General features: G+C 39.5%; 1 protein-coding gene across 1 annotated transcript in view; it reads right to left on the bottom strand.

Annotated features, from left to right (window-relative positions):
* The window catches only part of CDH13 (cadherin 13), a 786172-nt gene that overhangs the window by 6136 nt on the left and 769715 nt on the right, over positions 1-10321 (bottom strand). The gene's annotated exons all lie outside the window — the stretch shown is intronic.

Genomic DNA, 10321 nt, shown 5'->3' with positions numbered 1-10321 from the left:
CAGTTTTATGCTCCCTGCTACGGTTTGGAACAGCTGCTCTATTGATTGTGTGGTAGGACAATGGAAACAGAGGAATACAATAAGAAAAGGAGTACTTGTGGCACCTTAGAGACTAACCAATTTATTTGAGCATAAGCTTTCGTGAGCTACAGCTCACTTCATCGGATGCATACTGTGGAAACTGCAGAAGACATTATATACACAGAGACCATGAAACAATACCTCCTCCCACCCCACTCTCCTGCTGGTAATAGCTTATCTAAAGTGATCACTCTCCTTACAATGTGTATGATAATCAAGTTGGGCCATTTCCAGCACAAATCCACGTTTTCTCACCCTCCGCCCCACCCCCCACAAACTCACTCTCCTGCTGGTAATAGCCCATCCAAAGTGACCACTCTCTTTACAATATGTATGATAATCAAGGTGGGCCATTTCCAGCACAAATCCAGGTTTTCTCACGCCCCCTCCCCCCCCCTTTTTTTTTTCCCAAAAACCACACACACAAACTCACTCTCCTGCTGGTAATAGCTTATCCAAAGTGACCACTCTCTTTACAATGTGTATGAAAATCAAGGTGGGCCATTTCCAGCACAAATCCACGTTTTCTCACCCTCCGCCCCCCCCCACACAAACTCACTCTCCTGCTGGTAACAGCCCATCCAAAGTCACCATTCTCTTTACAATGTGCATGATAATCAAGGTGGGCCATTTCCAGCACAAATCCAAGTTTAACCAGAACGTCTGGGGGGGGGGGGTAGGAAAAAACAAGGGGAAATAGGCTACCTTGCATAATGACTTAGCCACTCCCAGTCTCTATTTAAGCCTAAATTAATAGTATCCAATTTGCAAATGAATTCCAATTCAGCAGTTTCTCGCTGGAGTCTGGATTTGAAGTTTTTTTGTTTTAAGATAGCGACCTTCATGTCTATAATTGCGTGACCAGAGAGATTGAAGTGTTCTCCGACTGGTTTATGAATGTTATAATTCTTGACATCTGATTTGTGTCCATTTATTCTTTTACGTAGAGACTGTTCAGTTTGACCAATGTATATGGCAGAGGGGCATTGCTGGCACATGATGGCATATATCACATTGGTGGATGTGCAGGTGAACGAGCCTCTGATAGCGTGGCTGATGTTATTAGGATCTACAACCTATTCTGAAGGATGACCCAACACTCTCACAAATCTTGGGAGACAGGCCAGTCCTTGCCTACGGACAGCCCCCCAACCTGAAGCAAATACTCACCAACAACCACATACCACACAACAGAACCACTAACCCAGGAACCTATCCTTGCAACAAAGCCCGTTGCCGACTGTGCCCACATATCTATTCAGGGGACACCATCACAGGGCCTAATAACATCAGCCACACTATCAGAGGCTCGTTCACCTGCACATCCACCAATGTGATATATGCCATCATGTGCCAGCAATGCCCCTCTGCCATGTACATTGGTCAAACTAGACAGTATCTACGTAAAAGACTAAATGGACACAAATCAGATGTCAAGAATTATAACATTCATAAACCAGTCGGAGAACACTTCAATCTCTCTGATCACGCAATTACAGACATGAAGGTCGCTATCTTAAAACAAGAAAACTTCAAATCCAGACTCCAGAAAGAAACTGCTGAATTGGAATTCATTTGCAAATTGGATACTATTAATTTAGGCTTAAATAGAACTGGGAGTGGCTAAGTCATTATGCAAGGTAGCCTATTTCCCCTTGTTTTTTCCTACCCCGCCTCCAAACATTCTGGTTAAACTTGGATTTGTGCTGGAAATGGCCCACCTTGATTATCATGCACATTGTAAAGAGAGTGGTCACTTTGGATGAACTATTACCAGCAGGAGAGTGAGTTTGTGTGTGTGGTTTTTGGAAAAAGGGGGGGGGGGGAGGGTGAGAAAACCTGGATTTGTGCTGGAAATGGCCCACCTAGATTATCATGCACATTGTAAAGAGAGTGGTCACTTTGGATGGGCTATTACCAGCAGGAGAGTGAGTTTGTGTGGGGTGGGGCGGAGGGTGAGAAAACGTGGATTTGTGCTGGAAATGGCCCAATTTGATTATCATACACATTGTAAGGAGAGTGATCACTTTAGATAAGCTATTACCAGCAGGAGAGTGGGGTGGGAGGAGGTATTGTTTCATGGTCTCTGTGTATATAATGTCTTCTGCAGTTTCCACAGTATGCATCCGATGAAGTGAGCTGTAGCTCACGAAAGCTTATGCTCAAATAAATTGGTTAGTCTCTAAGGTGCCAAAAGTACTCCTTTTCTTTTTGCGAATACAGACTAACACGGCTGTTACTCTGAAACGAGAGGAATACAATGTGTACCTCTTATTTTTCCTGTTAGCCAATTTAAAACCACAAATGTTTGCAGGTGTTGCTCCTTGAAGCATAACTCTGCCTTTTTTAGATTGTCACCCTTTACATTGTATCAGAGAGGTGCCTACACAAGACCCAAAGAAGCAGAGGCAAGTAGGATCTGCTCTAACACCCACTGGAGTTAATGGGAGTCTTTCCATTGACTCCATCAGGCATTGGATGCGTCCTTCACTGAACTGAAAATACTGTGTTTGCATTGAGAATGAAAGCACAAGGCTGTCGAAAGGATTCAGGTCAAACCATGCACGGTCCTGATCCTACAATAGTTGGACCCCATCTCAACAGGGCTCCAGGCAGAGGGAAGGATCTGCTTATGTGGAGATCACTGCAGGCTTGGGCCATGACGACAAATGTCATACACCCATGTCAAAAGAGATGAATGTGTTTACTGAATATGCTGTCTAACCTTTGTTAAATTTCTATTCCTTGATCACCTATTTATAATTTTGCCAGTTAACTATAAACACATGCAGTCTATTCAGGACACAATGGGTATTATTTAGATGCTGGAATACTATTTCTGTTTGCTTGTTTTTGATTATTTATTTTGTTTCTTTGAGGCAAACTGAGTTTAATATCAATTTTGGTAAAACTGATTTTGTTCTGACTAATTATTTGCTTGTTATTATTTTTGCATTATTTGAACTGAATTTAATGTTAAATTTCACTAACTAGGGAATTACATGCAGCACAACAAAGCAACCTGAAACAACAAAGAAACCTATAACAGCCTACCATCCCCTATGGCAAAATATAAATTATGCAATATATGTTTCTCTAATAAAAATAAGTGGAAGGAAATGAAACAAGCAAAAGAATCTGGAGAGAGGCTTTTGAGAACACACACAATCTCTAGAGCTGAAGAACCGAGTTCAGCCAGTGGCTATCTTCTGCTTGCCTTTGTATTCACCTTCCCCACTGCTTTCTCCTGAGTTTGCTTAGCTACCATCCATACTTGCTTATATTCTTTCCCAATTTTGAGAACACGCTGCTGTGTGATGTCTCCTAGGGCTTCACCTACCATTGAACTGCAGTCATTTTTGGGGTGGAATTTAACTGATGTATAAAGAGCACACAGTAATGCTACATACTAATACAGTGCAGAGAGGAGGATACCATATATCCATTTTAACAATAGAGTGAATTTTAGTTAGGAAGGATGCAATCACCTGAAATGGAACGTGCTAATGCCATCCCGATTCCAAACTACTACAGCATTTGGGATGGTTTGGTTTGGGTGTTCAGGTATGGTTATTAAAGGCAGAGATGCTAATTACAAAATTCTGATCCATGTTTGGATATGGATACTCCCTGAGCACCATCACCAGTGTTTAGATGTGTTTGGATGAGGGGTTCAGATTTGGGCCAATTTTTCATAAATACCTTGACCTACGGTGACAGTGAAAAACTTCTGGTTTAACTTGGATTTTAACTTGAAGAGTGGTCAGTTTGGATGAGCTATTACCAGCAGGAGAGTGAGTTTGTGTGTGTATGGGGGTGGGGGGGATGTGAGAACCTGGATTTATGCAGGAAATAGCCCAGCTTAATTGTCATGCACATTGTGTAAAGAGTTATCACTTTGGATGGGCTATCACCAGCAGGAGAGTGAATTTGTGTGGGGGGGTGGAGGGTGAGAAAACCTGGATTTGTGCTGGAAATCACTTTAGATAAGCTATTACCAGCAGGACAGTGGGGTGGGAATAGGTATTGTTTCATATTCTCTGTGTATATATAAAGCCTGCTGCAGTTTCCACGATATGCATCTGAAGAAGTGAGCTGTAGCTCACGAAAGCTTATGCTCTAATAAATTGGTTAGTCTCTAAGGTGCCACAAGTCCTCCTTTTCTTTTTGCGAATACAGACTAACACGGCTGTTACTCTGAAACCAGTGAAAAATAAATGTCACATCTCTGAAAGTCAGTTTGATGCCTCCCAGCATCAGGAAGTGGGTTTTATTCAAGCCTGACTCACAGGAAGTTGTGCTGCCTTTTGAATCAAAAATCTACTCTGAGTTTCTAGGAGTCTCTTGGAGAACTCCAAGCTAAGGATAGCCAGTCACACGTGGCAAATAAACAATAATCATAATACTCAATATCTGGATAATCCATAGGCTGAAATTTCTTCAGAAAATAAAATTTCAGGACACAATTATGAATACCCAACACAGTCAGGAAATTCATAGTTGGTTCATCAGCAGCTTGTGAACAAGAAATAGGGGATACATTTGTTGCATTAATCATTCATTATAAATAGGTTGCCCAGCTCTAGTTTTGACCACGATTTTTTCCACGCTAGTTTCTTCTATATTGGAGTCTAATACAACTGTGACATAACATATATTTCAAAACCCTGCTTCACGCAGTATTGACAGTTCCTACTGTGCTGTGCTCATGGAGAATAAAATATATAATTTTATGATGTAATGGTCATATTTTGAAAATTTTCTCTACCTGCAAACAAACAATAATCGCACAACCCCCCCAACCCCCCAAAAAAAACCCCCCACACCCCTCACCTTCTATTTCTGAGTGTGAATTCCCAGTGGACTCACCCATTTACCAGCTAGAATTTAGTTTTTCTGCTCAGCGACTCAAGCAGTATTTCCATTGCAATTTCAACCAAATAAAAGAAATGCATTTAAATGTGCCATGAAAAGTTGCATGAACTGCTCTTCCTAACTGGAATGTCACCAAACTGATAACAAGAGGAAGAGACAACAAAAGGTGGGATCCTGAACATATTCAACTCCCCTTGAAGTTGACTGGAGATCCCGGTGCTCAGCAACTCTTATGATCAGACTTACTGGAACGCTAAAAAGGTGATATAGAGATTATTAGAGAGTGCACATTGGCTTCAATTTAAGTGAGGGTTCCAGCTGAGGGCAAAGGTCCTGCTGTTTAGGGTTATGGAATTTAAGCTTCGATTTTGTGCATGGACACACACAGTCACAGACATACACACTTTTAAGAAACATTAGGGGGAAAAAAACCCTGCAGTTTTTCATCTAACTGTAGCAGGTGGAGATTCCATCTGTACTGGTTTTTTTGAGGAAAAAATAGACTTATTTTTTATCAAGAGAAATCTGTCAAGATTTTCAGTGGGAGTTAAGGTTATTTCTTTATGAGCCGTGTAGTCTATCAAATGAAACCCTGGCAACAGTGAGACAAAGAAAACTGTTCATTCCATAGGTTCCAGGGACAGCACAAATGATGTACTGCTTCATTCTCCTGGATTTTGATGTGACCAGAAGCCCTTGATGGGACTCTTTCTTTTTATCTTTTTTTGCAGGCTGTACACTTCCTCTGCATTTTCTGATCTAGCCTTCAAGACAGCCCTGTAGCCATCCTTAGCTTCAGCTGTGCAGATGACAAGGACAATCCTATTCTAAGCAGTGTTGGTTAGAGCAGCGTCAGCCATGCACTATGATTAATTGATTGACTTAATTTTGCTTCTTCTTCTGCATGTAAATTGCCTGTGAGCTGCTTTCAGTTCTCTCAGATGTATGTTTTTCCAAATTATGTGACAAACAATTTCTGCAAATAATTCTCTTCGGTATCTTGAGAGCAAGTACTCAATATTTGAGTGTCAGTTAATTTTGATTGCACACAGAGGTAACATGATCTGGTTTATATTCCCTGATTGAATTAACCCAACTCTTCTATTCCAGTACGAATATCAAAGTTTGCCAACTCAAAATTTGCTTTTCAAGAATATTCTCAAACAGTCACTTAAATGTAGCATTTTCAGAAACACTCAGGCCAGTAAAACTCATTTGCTAGAATATCTGCAGAAATTAAGAAGAGCCAAAGTAGTGGGCAAGATGCTCACGTGGGATAAATGGGTATAGACTCACTGAAATCAATAGTGCAATGCTAATTTAAATCAGCTCCCTTGCTGCAGACTAAGCCAACTACTTGTAGTCCTTCTTTTAGTGGACAGAGAACAATTGATCACCGTCCTCTTCATAACAACCTTAACATGGTTGAAGACTGTTATCACGTCCATCCTCCATCTTCTTTTGTCAAGTCTAAACATGCCCAGTTTTTTTAACCTTTCCTCATAGGTCAGGTTTTCTCATTTTTGTTGCTCTCCTCTGGACTCACTTCAATTTATCCACATCTTCCCTAAACTGTGGCTTCCAGAATTGGACACAGTACTCCAGCTGAACTCTTACATCTACATCTAACACTCTATCACTCTATCTTTAAAAGCGGGGATCAAGAGGACCTGGGGAATGATAGACTGGTCAGCCTAACTTCAATACCTGGAAAAATACTGGAACATATATTAAACCATCAGTTTGTAAGCACCGAGATGATAATAGAATTATAAGGAAAAGTTAACATAGATTTGTCAAGAAAAAACAACCAACCTAATTTCCTTCTTTGACAGCATTATGGCCTAGTGGATAGTGGGGAAGCAGTAGATGTGATATATCTTGATTTTAGTAAGGCTTTTGACACAGACCCACTTGATATTTTCATAAGCAAACAAGTTAAATGTGTCTAGATGTAATTTCTATAGGTGAATGCACAACTGGTTGAAAAAGCCATATTCAAAGAGTTATTACCAGTGGTTCACTGTCAAACTGTATCTAATGGGGTCTTGCAGGGTTAATATCTGGGTCTGGTACTGTTCAAAATTTTGATTAATTACTTGGATTATGGAGTGGAAAGCATGCTTATAAAATCTGTGGATGATACCAAGGTGTGAGGGGGTTGCAGCACTTTGGAGGACAAGATTAGAATTCAAAATGACTGACAAATTAGAGAATTGGTTTGAAACCAACAGGATGAAAATCAATAAAACTAAGTGCAAAGTGTTAAACTTAGGAAGGAAAACTCAAATGCAAAACTACAAAATGGGAAATAACTAGCTAAATGAAAGTAGTAATACTGCTGAAAAGGATCTGGGGGATATAGTGGATTACAAATCAAACATGAGTCAACGATGTGATGCGGCTGCGAAAAAGAAAAATCATTATCCAATCATAAGGGTTTGTCTAATGGATAGTTTTTAAAAACCAGCTTGCAAAAAGTAACAATCCATTTTAAACAGCCTACTTATGTGTCTGTGTTATGGATTTATACAATGATAGTTGCCACCTGTCTATTCCTAGAGGGTGAATCTCATGTTCACTGTATCTGAGGGTGTGTGATGGAAGAAAATGGCAAAAGAATACACATGCCATTCTTGAAGTCCAATATTTCAACCTGCCTTATCTTACCAGAAAAACCATACAGTTCATACCCTTGCCTCATTCACTACGGGCATGATTTCCAAGAGCTCATTGTCCAACAACTCCCATCTAGGTACCTCCAGCTTGTACTTATCACAGTGCTTTGGCACTGACTGCTTAACTTTGCAACCTCACCATTCTCATATCATGGCATTTTTCTGATGTCATTTCCTATTAGTTTTACTGTTCTGTTCTTTTTCTTTGAAACAAAATTACAGAATGCAGACCCATTTGCTAAACAGCCCTTGAATGCTTTGTTCCTCCCAAGAGACAAAATTCAGCCCTGTGCAGAGTGACAGCAGCACATGTCTTATACACCACTTAAGTCCCACTGAAACCCTCATGGGAATTAGTGGTGCATAAGCTTTGTGTTGACCCTCTGCATGGAGATGAACTTTACCCAAGATACGTGTTTGTACCAATTCTAATTTAACATATAGTAGAATCATAGAATCATAGAATATCAGGGTTGGAAGGGACCTCAGGAGGTCATCTAGTCCAACCCCCTGCTCAAAGCAGGACCAATCCCCAATTAAATCATCCCAGCCAGGGCTTTGTCAAGCCTGACCTTAAAAACTTCTAAGGAAGGAGATTCTACCACCTCCCTAGGTAACGCATTCCAGTGTTTCATACTGTACATATTCATAGTAGGATAGTTAATAAAACTGGATTCTAGAGTTCACTGCTCGCAAATGCCATTTTCTTCAGAGGGAAAGCTTCAATTGCCCTCTCATTGGAAACACTGAATTTAATCTTTGCATACTTAAAAAAAACACATTTACAACATGGGGTTTGTTGATATCTCAATACCGTTGCAGAGTTCCTAGGGAAATGGTATATAACATCAGAACCACAGTCACCTGACCAACATTCAGATAATTATTTCCTGGGTTTACCCTCTAGAAAAGAGCATGGATTAGATACATAGTTACTGCTGTAGCCTAAATGTAAATTATAATAATAACAAAACACCTTAGAAATTTTCAAATAAATTATTTGTTTTTTTGCCAGTGTCCCAGTGTGCATGAGTTTTCCAAATATCCAGAACTATGTTTTCTTTGAGCTTCCTCCAAATCTATTTCCATCAACTTCAATAGAAATTGGATAACACCCTTGGAAATTACTAATATTTCTCCAAGCACATAGAAAGTAATAATTGAATAGCCACTTCCTAGTTCAAATCTCAGCGTAGCAAGATATTCTATAAGCTTTACTGCAGGTGTCAGAAGATATAGGCTCCTGATCTTTGCCCAGCTGGCATTTGCTTTTCTTGGGAAAGAAGGGAAATATATTCCCCAAATTCTCACTAGACTTGGACAGATGAAACATCTGCCCCAGTTAGAAAATGTGTTTGCTCATCTCAGCAAGCAAGACACCTATTTTTTGCATGAGCCAGGAGTTGTGCCCGTTGTCAGGGAGAATGAGTGATCTAACTGCACATACATACAAGGGTGAAAGGTCTATCAGAAAGAGAAAGTAAATGATTTTTCAATGGAAAATATCCAGTTCACAGGTATACCCATGTAGTTAATTGTCATTTGCTTTAGTAAAATGACTTCTAGATCCTTAATGATTAAAAAAAAAAAAAAAAAAACCACAGCATGTAGTAATTCTGTATGCCTGAAGTGAATCTGTTGTAACTCTACCCACAACTCCACTAAAATCTTAAATACCAATGTCAATATTCAGTTTCATGAACTAAAATGACAGAAGTGCTATACAACTGGTTGAGACCAAGCTTGGCAAGGAAGTGGAGAAACATATCAGTTCAGGCTGATCAGCTACTGAAGGGCACACCAGGTCTTCCTCGGCTGAAATAATTTCCAAAGGAAAGTCTCTTTGGTACTATCAGCCTACTATAAAGATGTTTTCACTTGCACTGTGAAGTAATTTGTTAATTAAAAATATAAATTGGCCAGAACTTCCATTGGAGTAACACTACTTTACACTGGCTAATGATCTGGCCTTTATCTTTTTAACTCTTGTCAAGTTCCTCCTCCTTTGTCGAACCCTTTTTTCTTGATTTATTTGTTTGCTTTTATTCAATGGGCAATTCTTAGGCAGTGTAAAGTATGCATGTGACATCTACTTATAGCAAAACACATCAATCCTATCAGATTAGTAGTGATGCTTGTTTTGTGGTTGAAGGAAACTTTGAAATCTAGCCTTCAACTTTTTATTACCTAGTACTCAATGTGATTATACAGCTAGCTAATAAAGCAGGTTCCATAAACATCCCTGCTTATTGTTTGTTTAGAGTATATTAATTTGGGGACTATAATTCCTAGAGTAAAGCAGCAAACATATTCCAGGCCTTGGATATATTTTTTTCTTTAAGTAATACAGTCATGTCACTGTAGCTTTGATAGACAAAAATATAAAGCTGCACTCTCTTTCAGTTCAAGGGGGAAATAGGAGGAAAGGGGAAAATGTCTAGTAAAATAAGTACATAGGAAAGAATTCTCTCATGCACTGAGCTGTTAAATCCCACTGAATGGCTGAAAATATTCATTTAATAAAACAGACAAGTAAATATTTGAAGTAGACCAACTGAGTAGTTCTCTTTAAGTTTTCACACATATAGTACTAAAGTAAATGAAACATATCAAAGATCAGAGCCAGCCAACCTTTTAAAACAATGGAGACCTACTTAAGCAGTCTGGTCTCATCTTCCAAAGCAATG

Source organism: Lepidochelys kempii, chromosome 12, assembly GCF_965140285.1.
Source record: "Lepidochelys kempii isolate rLepKem1 chromosome 12, rLepKem1.hap1, whole genome shotgun sequence".
Classification (NCBI taxonomy): Eukaryota; Metazoa; Chordata; order Testudines; family Cheloniidae; genus Lepidochelys; species Lepidochelys kempii.
The sequence above is the reverse complement of the archived record's forward strand: the minus strand, read 5'-3'. Positions and strand labels throughout refer to the sequence as shown.